This window comes from Rhinichthys klamathensis, unplaced genomic scaffold (genome assembly GCF_029890125.1).
Source record: "Rhinichthys klamathensis goyatoka isolate OS25496 unplaced genomic scaffold, OSU_Roscu_1.1 h1tg000267l_1, whole genome shotgun sequence".
NCBI classification, from domain to species: domain Eukaryota; kingdom Metazoa; phylum Chordata; class Actinopteri; order Cypriniformes; family Leuciscidae; genus Rhinichthys; species Rhinichthys klamathensis.
This window is the reverse complement of record NW_026606788.1, coordinates 512,689-525,000: the sequence shown is the minus strand read 5'-3', so window position 1 is coordinate 525,000 and position 12,312 is coordinate 512,689.

Below are 12,312 nucleotides of genomic sequence, written 5' to 3'. Positions count from 1 at the left end.
AGATGATTTATGGACATAGGCTACTTTCAGTTTCAGTATAATCCAGTGGTTCTCAAACTAAGTGTGGGGCGCGCCCCACTGGCGACAACATGCCTTTTTATCTTTATTCGTTCATGGCGAGTCCGCATCGTCAAATTCATCTTTGCAGCGACACCGAAAACACCAGTTTATTGTCTCCTGTTCTATTTTTTTACACATTCATAATCATTACTTTTGCCGGTTCTTTGTGGGAAGCTTTATGCGTGCGGTCGTGCGCTTGAGTGCGGCTATAACACTCAATATCCCGTATAGCCTATTTAAGTAATTAAATTAATATAAAGTGGGGATTTGTCCACTAATGGCTTAAATGAACAACTACTAGTCGACTAGAATAAAAACTTTAGTCGGAGGCAGCTCTTATTCCACATATTCTCGAACCAGCAGGCCATTCTGTGTTGAGCGCGCGACCCTGAGCTGAATGAGCGAGCCGAGGGATATTCAGAAATGCGCTCTCCGCTCACATGCTCTGATCGGAACAAAGGAATATTAAAGTAATTAATCATTAGTTTATATCTTATACACTGCCCATACACTACCCATCATTTTAATCCCATATCAAACACAGTATGTTATGTCTATTTTATCTATTTAAAAAAAATATATATATATCACGTTTTTAAGTAGGCTAAAGGCAGAGAGCTGTGTGCATTCTTCTTCCCTTTGCCACATCATATCTCTGTGAGATGGGCTTTTCAGCTGTTTCAGTTTCACTGAAAACAGAGTACAGATCTCAGCTGAACATTGAGCATGACTTTTGAGAAATTGTGCAATTCAAAACAGGCTCATTGCAGCCACTAATGCAGGGATAAATAGACCTGTCTTGCCAAATGGATTTCTATTCTTTTCTTTTTTTTTACAGATTGCAAAGTGGCACTTTTATTTCTTTTCTATTTTTGAACTTGATACCAATTTTGACACAGCCGCATTTTATTTTCACTATTTTTTTTTAACTAAAATTGACTAAAACTTGATTAAAACTTTTTTGGGTTTTCGGCGACTAAAACTTGACTAAAACTTTTTTTTGTTTTCGTCGACTAAAACTTGACTAAAACCATTACGTTTTTAAGTGACTAAAATGTGACTAAAACTAAAAAGCATTTTCGTCCAAAAGACTAAGACTAAAACTAAAAGGGCTGCCAAAAACAACACTGAGCTGTAGCTGGAATTGTAATGTGTTTTGTACTGTATAATTTATACTGTTTCGTAAATATAGCTGAGTAACAAGAGTAACTACTTTCCATTGCTTTACACCCTTGGCAAGATATGGACTGAAATGGTAGTGACATTGAGCCGGGGTGCAGCCAAAGATTTAATTTTCCCATTCTCTTGACTCTCGTGTTAACGCTGGCTATAAGTTCCTGCAGATTTTGTACACCAGTATCCAGCTCCTGCTGACATGCTGCATCTTATTTGTTTGTAACTTGAGATACTTAAATTGTGATGACAGTTATATTACAATATTTAGTGTGGGTAATGAGTTATAGTTCTTGGCTGCTGAATATGTAATATATTTTGTAACTTGTTACTTCTGTAATATGCTACCTCCAACAACTGCTTCTGATGTAGCAACAAATGCAAGGAGTTGTATTGTGAAAATAAATAAATAAATAAAAATAAAATAAAAATGTGACCACGCCCACTGCGCAAATACTCTGAGGCAAGCCACAAATGCGTGTCAACGCCCCCATCAGCTGGATAAAACACATCAAGTTTAATAAGAATCATGTAGTTTACGTCGTCTTGCTGCGCTGTGAGGAATAATACTATCTAATAATCCTGTAAAAACTTACCTCAGAAGTGCTGGTAGTTTCATTTCGAGGAGCAACGAATCAAGCTGATGTGAAAGTAAGTTATTTATTCTTAGTGCTTTGTTCTAATCGCGATATGGAATAGTGTCTGTAAACCGCAAAAGACTGTTTAAATATGAATCGCATGTCTGTGTGTGAATGAATGAATGAACGGCACAGACACGTGCTGTTGTTTACTACAGCTGTACAGCGTGCGCATCTGTAACGTTCATTCATAATCGCACATACATTAGTAAACATGTTATTTTTTACATGAACACATCTGCTAGTTTAACTTTGACCAAACTATATTGCTATAGCCTACTGAGATGAGTAAAAATAGACTGAAATATGTTGAAATAAAATGTCTTTTTAACTGCAAATTAACATTTATATACTAATATATCATACACACGATATGTTATAGACTAAATATGAATGTTTAGTCAAGATTTCGTTGATTAGTTTTTACTGTAAAAAAAGACTACTGCCACATCAAATCGCCAATTTCTGCTCATATGTTAAATATATAGTAGCCTATGGGACGTTTTGTCAAAAATAAAGTAGGTATATTGAATTATCAACTAAGATGTTATTATAGTGTTTGTTCCAATATTCAAACTAATGAATCCTTACCTTTGAAATATGTATGATAGAATATACTTTTTATAAAGAAAGATTACACTTGAAATATTAGTAAAATTGCAATGGTTGTTGTAATTGTAACTTTTTTTGTGTGTTTTATAGTGACAATTTTTGGGAGAGGATACATATTCCAAAACTTTCTGAAAATACAGTATGAGAATTAATTTCACAATTACTAGAAATGTTTACCTTGGATATTATACAATTTGCATGCATACAAAATTTGTGGAAAAAGACAAATTTTTTCAAGACGTTTTCAACTCTAACTTTGAACCAATTCTATAGGATATATATATATATATATATATATATATATATATTCATTCTACAGAATTGGTTAAAAGTCAGATTTTGAAACATCTTGAAAAAAATTGTCTTTTTCCACTGGGTACCACAAGAAAGAATGCAAGGACTAAAAAAAATATATATATACACTACCGTTCAAAAGTTTGGGGTCGGTACGATTTTAAATACTTTTAAAAGAATTCTCTTCTGCTAACCATGGCTGCGCTTATTTGATTAAAAATACAACAAAAATCAGTTATAGTATTAAATATTATTCCAGTGTAAACCAGCTGTTTTCTGTGTGAATATACAGTAAAGTGTAATTTATTCCTGTGATCAAAGCTGAATTTTCAGCATCACCAGTGTCAGTGTCTTCAGTGTCAAATGATCCTTCACAAATCAGTATAATATGAGGATTTGATGCTCAAGAAACATTTATTATTATTATCAATGTTGAAACAGTTGTTGGTCTGTCAGTTGTACAGTTTTTTTTTTTTTTTGAATTCTTTGATGAATAGGAAGTTCAAAAGACTTTTGTAACATTATAAATGTCTTTACTGTCACTTTCGATCAAATTAATTATTCCTTGATAAATAAAAGTATTGATTTCTTTCCTCCAAAAACTAAAAATAAAATTATCACTGACCCCAAACTTTTGAACGGTAGTGTATATATATATATATATATATATACACATTTCTTTTGTCTTCGCATTCTTTGGTACCCAGTGACACACCTGTGAGTAAGGCTCATTATGCAGCTCATTATGCAGGTCATTGTCTGAATCAGGGCATTATTCAGGATCCTCACAATCATTCATGCCAAATTTGGGGAGAGGATACATATCCAAAACTTTCTGAAAATACAGTATGTAAATTAACTACACAATTACTAGAAATGTTTACCTTGGATATTATAGAATTTGGAAGCAAAAATACAGTTTTTTTTCGAGATTTTTCCAACTGTGAACCAATTTTGTAGTATATATATATATATATATATATATATATATTATTTTTTGTCCTTGCATTCTTTCTTGTGGCTCAGTGACACACCTGTGAGAAAGGCTCATTATGCAGCTCATAATGCGTGTCATTATGCAGGTCATTGTCTTCTCAGGTGTGAATCACCATTAATATGTTTATAAGCAAATGAAAAAAGCACAAATATCAGGGCATGTCCAAACATCTCAAGGACCCCAAAAACACCTTAAGGGCCGTACACACGGGGACGAATATTGGCACGCGTTATTCGCCAGCATTTTTAACATGTTTTTTTTGTGTTCACACCCAAGCGATTTTCGCTGACGATGAGCCGAGTGAACATGCAAATTCATTCCCTGACATAAGATGGCGCTTAATGTAAAACAGAAATAGTCCTATTTTGTAGTCGCTGTCGCGTTTGTCGTATAGTTCTTTATGTTCCGACACCAACGAGACCAGCAGCTCTACATTCATCTTGCCTTGCATCTTCCTCGTCTTATTTCTTCCCGGCAGTGTAGACGCTACTTGGTGTATATCTTCTTCGCCGTTACGTATGTGTGCTCGGCAAGACCAATTTGTGTTTGAGCGCCCCCAAGTTGTGTTTTACTGTAACGTCAGAAGCTCCAGACACGTGAGTAAAAGCACCAATCTCATTGGTCGGATAGTTTTTGAGGCGGCACGTCAAACCAAAAAAACGAACCCGAGGCGATTTTGAAAAAATTACGCTTTTAAGCGTGCCGTTTTTCGCGTCGGTGTGCACACTCACATTGGCGCTCTTTGTTTAGTCACGAGGCGTTAAACGTCGGATGTGAACAGGCCTTTGGACCCCAGAGGGTTAATGACAATGCCAGGATACACAGGTGAGTAACTTTTCTCCCGTTGTTGGCTCCAGGAGGTGCTGGGGGCCCGGAAATCCACCTCCGAGAAGGCCTACCTCATCAATGTGAGCGTCTGACTTTTATCTATCGTACCTCTGCCTGAATCGTTTGTCACCTCTCCTGAGTGGCATGTGTGAGTTTTTTCCTTGTGTGTCCACAGGTCGCACATCACAAGACCAACATGGTGGTCTTGTGACCGCGCTTTTGTTCAGCGCGGCCCAGATCGTCCTGACAGAAGAGGAGTTCGAGTGGGTGCAGCGTTTCCTCCGCATCAAGGACCAGCTGCCGGGCAGGCCCGTGGCCAAGTACTTGTTTTTCACCTCCAACCCCAACCCCTGCAAGAACCTCAACAATTACTTCCAGGAAGTGTGGAAGTCCATGGGCCTGCCCGGCTGCCCCACCTTCATGGACGTCCGGACGTCCATTGCCAGTCACGTAAGTGTTTTGACGCGCAGGCATGTCTTTCAGTGGTCTCTTTTACTGGGCATAGGTTTTACTTTTCTCTGTCTCTTTCTTTCCAGGTCAAATTCACCCGCTCCAATGACGACTGGGTGAAGCTATCAAAATTGCATGTGCCACGACACGAGAACGGCGGACAAGTTTTATGTGGCAAACTTGACCGCCCAGCAGGCAATGGAGCACCGCAGGCTTTTCGACTCTTCCCTGGAGAAAGTACCCGAGTATAAGAGGCAAGGCACGGGTGGTGCTGACGCCCCTAAAATACGCGGTGATGTTGAGCTTTACGCACAAACAGCTGTCACCGCTGAAAGTCAAGAAGGCCATCTTTTCACCAAGCTCCATGACACTTTTTGGGATTAACTGCCAAAAAAAGGCCTCTGTAATGGTCAAAAAAGCCATTAAGAAGCGCCACCAAAAGAAATAGATGTTGAATTAATTTTGTAAGAGACTTTGGGTTCCTTGTTCCTGTTCGAGTGTTGTTTTTGAGAGATTTCTTGTTCCTGTTCCAGTGTTCATTTTGTAAGAGACTTTAGGTCCTTGTTCCTGTTCATTGGTCACCGTTCTCATCGACATTGCACTTTGTTCTTACCTAGCTATTGATGTTTGTTTTCACCAGTGTTGAAAATTGAAAATGTAACTTCTTGTCTGCCTTTAAAAGCATTATTGTGATAATTTCAAATTAAATTGAACATTCTATTAAATGTCAATTTATGGAGTCCATTGTGGTGTATATCAGCATTTGCATTTGAAATTAATAATCATAATCTCATGCTGTATTTTCATGGTACCCAGTGTGTTCCTGAACAGATTTGCCACACATTTCTCCTTTGGCGTTACAATAACAGAGCAAAATAGTCTTGTTTTCCGTTTCTGCAGGAGACTTACGGGAATGAGACAGGTAAAAAAAAACATGCTCATTTTAAACAATCTACATCTCTTTGGCACTCCAAAATTTCAACCACTAGCACACCAAGCCAACTTGCTGCTATTAACCAAACATTTCACATTATGGTACTTCATCCATTACAGTTATTCAAAAGAGTTCTACATGATGGCATTTTGTACACTTCCGATACGTACACAAAAATCCGAGCGCATTAATTCTACCGCGATGCTTCAGGATGGAAGCTTTTTGCGCATTCAGCAATTAGTTTTGCTGTGGGGTCATTGTGAATGCAAAAGGGCCATTCACAGACAGACAATTAAACTTCAGTATTGATTTTGTGACCGAGGAAACGGAGAGACTCGAAACAATTGCGGTTCCGGTTTCATCACAAAAAAAGTGTTTTCATCAAGATTAGGGAAAAGCAGTATGTGATCCCAATTGTAAACACAATCGAAACAGACTAAAAACTTTGTTTAGTGTTGTTACAAGCATCTGAACAGATAGGTAGCTTTATCCGTATTAATAGATCAAATATCTATATCTAAATATCTATAAGCTACATTGTACACCATACAATTTTATTCAACAGACTACAGTAGTCCTAACACTTTTGTGTCAGGAGAAATTGTAATCCACATGTACAAATAAGAAGTAAATATGTGTGTTTTTAAACATTGTAAACTACACAAAAATCTGTTTACACAATGATTCATTACTATTGTACTCTATTATTAAACACACAAGTAGTCCTATATAGTAGTGTTAAAAGACAATCAGATGTCTACGTTATAAGTAGATGGAAGTTTTAAAAGAGACTGGACTACAGTGGATTGATGGTAATGAGATTCACAGTAGTAGTGTCATGATTCTGCCATCAGGTCTGTGAGTTCTAGTATTTTGGCAGGATCATGACAGACCCATGTTCTGTGTGCAAGCACATGGCCTTGTGTTTTGGTCATGTGCTTGTGTTGTCTCGTCTCGTTACCCCGCCCCCTTGTTATCCTGATTCTGTCATTAGTGTTTCACCCGTGTCACCTGTTATGTTTGATTAGTCTTCCTATTTAATCCCATTGTGTTTGCTGTCTTGTGTCGGTTCATTGTTATACGTTGATCGTGAGTACCCTGTGTAGATCTAGTCATTGTCAGCATCTCTTGAAGTCTTGTTTGTTTTCTTGTTCATTTGTTTCCCAGTTTAGTCTAGTCAGTCTGGTATTCTGTGTTCCATCTGTTTAGCCCTCTCATGGGTTTTGTTTTCCTGTTTTTGTCATTAAACCGTGTCTTATTTTATACTGTCTGCGTTTGGGTTCATCTCCGTGTCTCACCGTGACAGAATGAACCGACCCATTCTGAACCCAGCGGACAGTATGTCATCCCCACTAAGACAACAATCAGCTGACCAGGAACTATGGTGGCAGTCAGCTATCAACGACAGCAAGTTGGGCAAGCTTCCTTTCCCTCCCCAGGGAGAGAGGTCCCTGAGAGGATATGCTCAGGCCGTGGAGGCAAAGAGAAATTTTTTACCGGAGAGCCTGGTTAACCGTTACCTCATCGCGGGTCTCAAAGTTCCTCCACCTCTGGCGGAACGGGAGAGGCTGGCCCACCGCCCGTTCCGGGACATGGTGGACTGCTTGGTTCGTCGGGAGTCACAGGGTCCCATGGTGTCGTCACCTCCTGCCTGTCTGCCGGTGATCCCGGAGGATCTGAGGTTAGGCTTCGTGAGGCTTGGAGAACAGACTCGTCCCAGTTCGACTCCCGAGGCATCATCGGCTCCGCGAATCAGGAGGAAGAAGAGGAGGAGACCTGCGTCTGCCCAGCCAGAGCCAGTTCACGTCCCGTCTGTCCAGCTAGAGACTGTTCACGCCCCGTCTGTCCAGCTAGAGACTGTTCACGCCCCGTCTGCCTTCCTGAGCTGGGACTATCTGGAGCGTCTGGCTCGGATCTTAGAGAGGCCGGTGTTCGGTGTTTCGGAGCTGAACCCAGTGCCCGTTCCAGAGCCCGCTACGGCAAGCGCTGTTCCAGAGCCCGCTACGGCAAGCGCTGTTCCAGAGCCCGCTACGGCAAGCGCTGTTCCAGAGCCCGCTACGGCAAGCGCTGTTCCAGAGCCCGCTACGGCAAGCGCTGTTCCAGAGCCCGCTACGGCAAGCGCTGTTCCAGAGCCCGCTACGGCAAGCGCTGTTCCAGAGCCCGCTACGGCAAGCGCTGTTCCAGAGCCCGCTACGGCAAGCGCTGTTCCAGAGCCCGCTACGGCAAGCGCTGTTCCAGAGCCCGCTACGGCAAGCGCTGTTCCAGAGGCCGCTACGGCAAGCGCTGTTCCAGAGGCCGCTACGGCAAGCGCTGTTCCAGAGGCCGCTACGGCAAGCGCTGTTCCAGAGGCCGCTACGGCAAGCGCTGTTCCAGAGGCCGCTACGGCAAGCGCTGTTCCAGAGCCCGCTACGACAAGCGCTGTTCCAGAGCCCGCTACGACAAGCGCTGTTCCAGAGCCCGCTACGGCAAGCGCTGTTCCAGAGCCCGCTACTGCAAACGCTGTTCCAGAGTCGGTCGCCGTGAGCGCGGCACCCAGTCCTGTCCCGTCACCAACCATGTTCCCCGTCAGAAGTCCCCGGACTGTCTCCTCGTGTGTCCCTGTCTCTACTGCCCCCGGACTCCCGTTTGTTTCCCCCGTCATGGTTCAACCTAGGACTGTTTCTCCGTCTACTCACACCACTCCACCCAAGTCCGTTCGGGTCCCCCGTCCTAAGCCTACACCCTGTAGTTCCAAGATCACCGTCCCGCCCAACCACCCTGGATTCTCGCTCAAAGACTCTGTTGTCCCTCCGCCTCCCCTTCCTTGTTTATTTTTTCTGATGTTTCACCCCAACCCGGTCATTGTTCACGCTTGTATGCCCCTGTTATTATTTGTCATGTTTTGTTGGGTCTGGTCTATGTCTCTGTCAGTCTTGTCCCGCGTTTAATGTCTCCTTGGGGAGCGTCTGGTAGCCGCTCTTTAAGGAGGGGGTACTGTCATGATTCTGCCATCAGGTCTGTGAGTTCTAGTATTTTGGCAGGATCATGACAGACCCATGTTCTGTGTGCAAGCACATGGCCTTGTGTTTTGGTCATGTGCTTGTGTTGTCTCGTCTCGTTACCCCGCCCCCTTGTTATCCTGATTCTGTCATTAGTGTTTCACCCGTGTCACCTGTTATGTTTGATTAGTCTTCCTATTTAATCCCATTGTGTTTGCTGTCTTGTGTCGGTTCATTGTTATACGTTGATCGTGAGTACCCTGTGTACATCTAGTCATTGTCAGCATCTCTTGAAGTCTTGTTTGTTTTCTTGTTCATTTGTTTCCCAGTTTAGTCTAGTCAGTCTGGTATTCTGTGTTCCATCTGTTTAGCCCTCTCATGGGTTTTGTTTTCCTGTTTTTGTCATTAAACCGTGTCTTATTTTATACTGTCTGCGTTTGGGTTCATCTCCGTGTCTCACCGTGACAAGTAGAGTTTTTGCAGTTGTAAGTGCTTGTGATGCTGTTGCAAGACCAATGCTAAAAGACAGCACACAGTTTAATGGCAAGTATCAATGTGACTGGTATCATCTTTCATTAGTTAAAAGAAAATCAGATGTCAATGTACTAGCTAGATGACCATGTATGAATGTTAAACATTGTAAACCATACAATAATTTATTTATTTAACAGACCAGTCCAGCAGTTCAACACACTTGTGTCATGAGAAAATTTAATCCACATGTACAAACAAGAAGGAAATGTGTGTGTATTTTAAAAATAGTAAACTACACAATTATCTGTTTACACAATGATTTGTTATTGTACTGTTATTAAACACAAGTAGTTCTATATACAGGTCCTTCTCAAAAAATTAGCATATTGTTATGATGTTGGAAGGGTGAAGAAGGGAATGAACCCAATCGCAGACAGTAGTCACAGCACACGGTTTATTATGAACAAAAAGGGAAAACAAAACCCACGAGGGGGCGAAACACGGACAGGACAAGGACTCTTAGGCTGACAAGACTAAACTATGACTTCACAATAAACAGACAATAATACTAATAAATGCTCACAATGACAATAATCGCCACAAAGTACTCACAGGTAACATTTGGCAACATTTGGCAATGAACCGACACAAGACAGCAAACACAAGGGGATCAAATAAGGAGACTAATCAAGACATGACAGGTGACACAGATAAAGCAATAATGACTAAATCAGGATAACAAGGGGGCGGGGTGAAGAGACGAGACAACACAAGCACATGACCAAAACACAAGGCCATGTGCTTGCACACAGAACATGGGTCTGTCATGATCCTGCCGCAAAACTAAGAGAATCACGGACATGATGGCAGAATCATGACACATATTGTGATAAAGTTAATTATTTTCCATAATGTAATGATAAAAATTAAACTTTCATATATTTGAGATTTATTGCACACCAACTGAAATATTTCAGGTCTTTTATTGTTTTAATACTGATGATTTTGGCATACAGCTCATGAAAACCCAAAATTCCTGGCTCAAAAAATTAGCATATCATGAAAAGGGTCTCTAAACAAGCTATTAACCTAATCATCTGAATCAACTAATTAACTCTAAACACCTGCAAAAGATTCCTGAGGCTTTTAAAAACTCCCAGCCTGTTTCATTACTCAAAACCGCAATCATGGGTAAGACTGCCGACCTGACTGCTGTCCAGAAGGCCATCATTGACACCCTCAAGCAAGAGGGTAAGACAGAAAGAAATTTCTGAACAAATAGGCTGTTCCCAGAGTGCTGTATCAAGGCACCTCAGTGGGAAGTCTGTGGGAAGGAAAAAGTGTGGCAAAAAACGCTGCACAACGAGAAGAGGTGACCGGACCCTGAGGAAGATTGTGGAGAAGGACCGATTCCAGACCTTGGGGGACCTGCGGAAGCAGTGGACTGAGTCTGGAGTAGAAACATCCAGAGCCACCGTGCACAGGCGTGTGCAGGAAATGGGCTACAGGTGCCGCATTCCCCAGGTCAAGCCACTTTTGAACCAGAAACAGCGGCAGAAGCACCTGACCTGGGCTACAGAGAAGCAGCACTGGACTGTTGCTCAGTTTTGCATGTCATTCGGAAATCAAGGTGCCAGAGTCTGGAGGAAGACTGGGGAGAAGGAAATGCCAAAATGCCTGAAGTCCAGTGTCAAGTACCCACAGTCAGTGATGGTCTGGGGTGCCATGTCAGCTGCTGGTGTTGGTGCACTGTGTTTTATCAAGGGCAGGGTCAATGCAGCTAGCTATCAGGAGATTTTGGAGCACTTCATGCTTCCATCTGCTGAAAAGCTTTATGGAGATGAAGATTTCATTTTTCAGCACGACCTGGCACCTGCTCACAGTGCCAAAACCACTGGTAAATGGTTTACTGACCATGGTATTACTGTGCTCAATTGGCCTGCCAACTCTCCTGACCTGAACCCCATAGAGAATCTGTGGGATATTGTGAAGAGAAAGTTGAGAGACGCAAGACCCAACACTCTGGATGAGCTTAAGGCCGCTATCGAAGCATCCTGGGCCTCCATAACACAAAAAATGTCAGACATGTCAGAATATGTTCCATTGGGACAATGCAAAACCTCAACTGACTATGATCTGGAAGCTGAGCAGGAAAGGATAACAGTATGTTTTGAGCTGCCATGTGATTTTAGCTACATTTATAGAAAGTAAACATGAATATGATTTACTGTGACCTAGCTGCATCAGTTACACCTAGGGTTCATCATGTTATATTCATATTCTAGTCTTCCTGTTCTGGGCTTTGCTGTATTATTATCAACAAGTAAGTTACAGAACTGAATAAGATTTCTTAACGGTCTTGATGGAGTTAACCATTAGCAACTAAGAAAATTAGCCATGGTTTAACTAGTAACTACAAAGAAAAAAACACGGTAGGCCTATTTTTAGTAAAACTGTGGTTAGTAAAATGATAATAAATTCGCCAAAAACGGTGTTACTACAATTTTACTAAAATAAAATCAAGGATGTTTTTTTAAGAGAAGAGTGTTCAGCTTCCAGACAGTATTTCAAAATGTCCCCTGTTTAAGAGATTGATTGACTGACTATCATAACGAAGATTTTATACACAATTGGACGGACTTTGATACGCATAACAAGTCTACTAAAGCTTGTTTTAGGTCTTTAGAGATGTGGGTGCAACTGATCTTTTTTAAAACAGATGGAAAATTAAAACTTGCATGCTGCCCTCCAGCTCTCGACGCCAGTTATGACTGAACGTTTAAGAATGCTAAACGTTAGCTTGGAAACTGTCAACTAACACAAATGTAATATAAAATATCGTTCATATGTAGTATGAGACTCTTACCTCAGCCG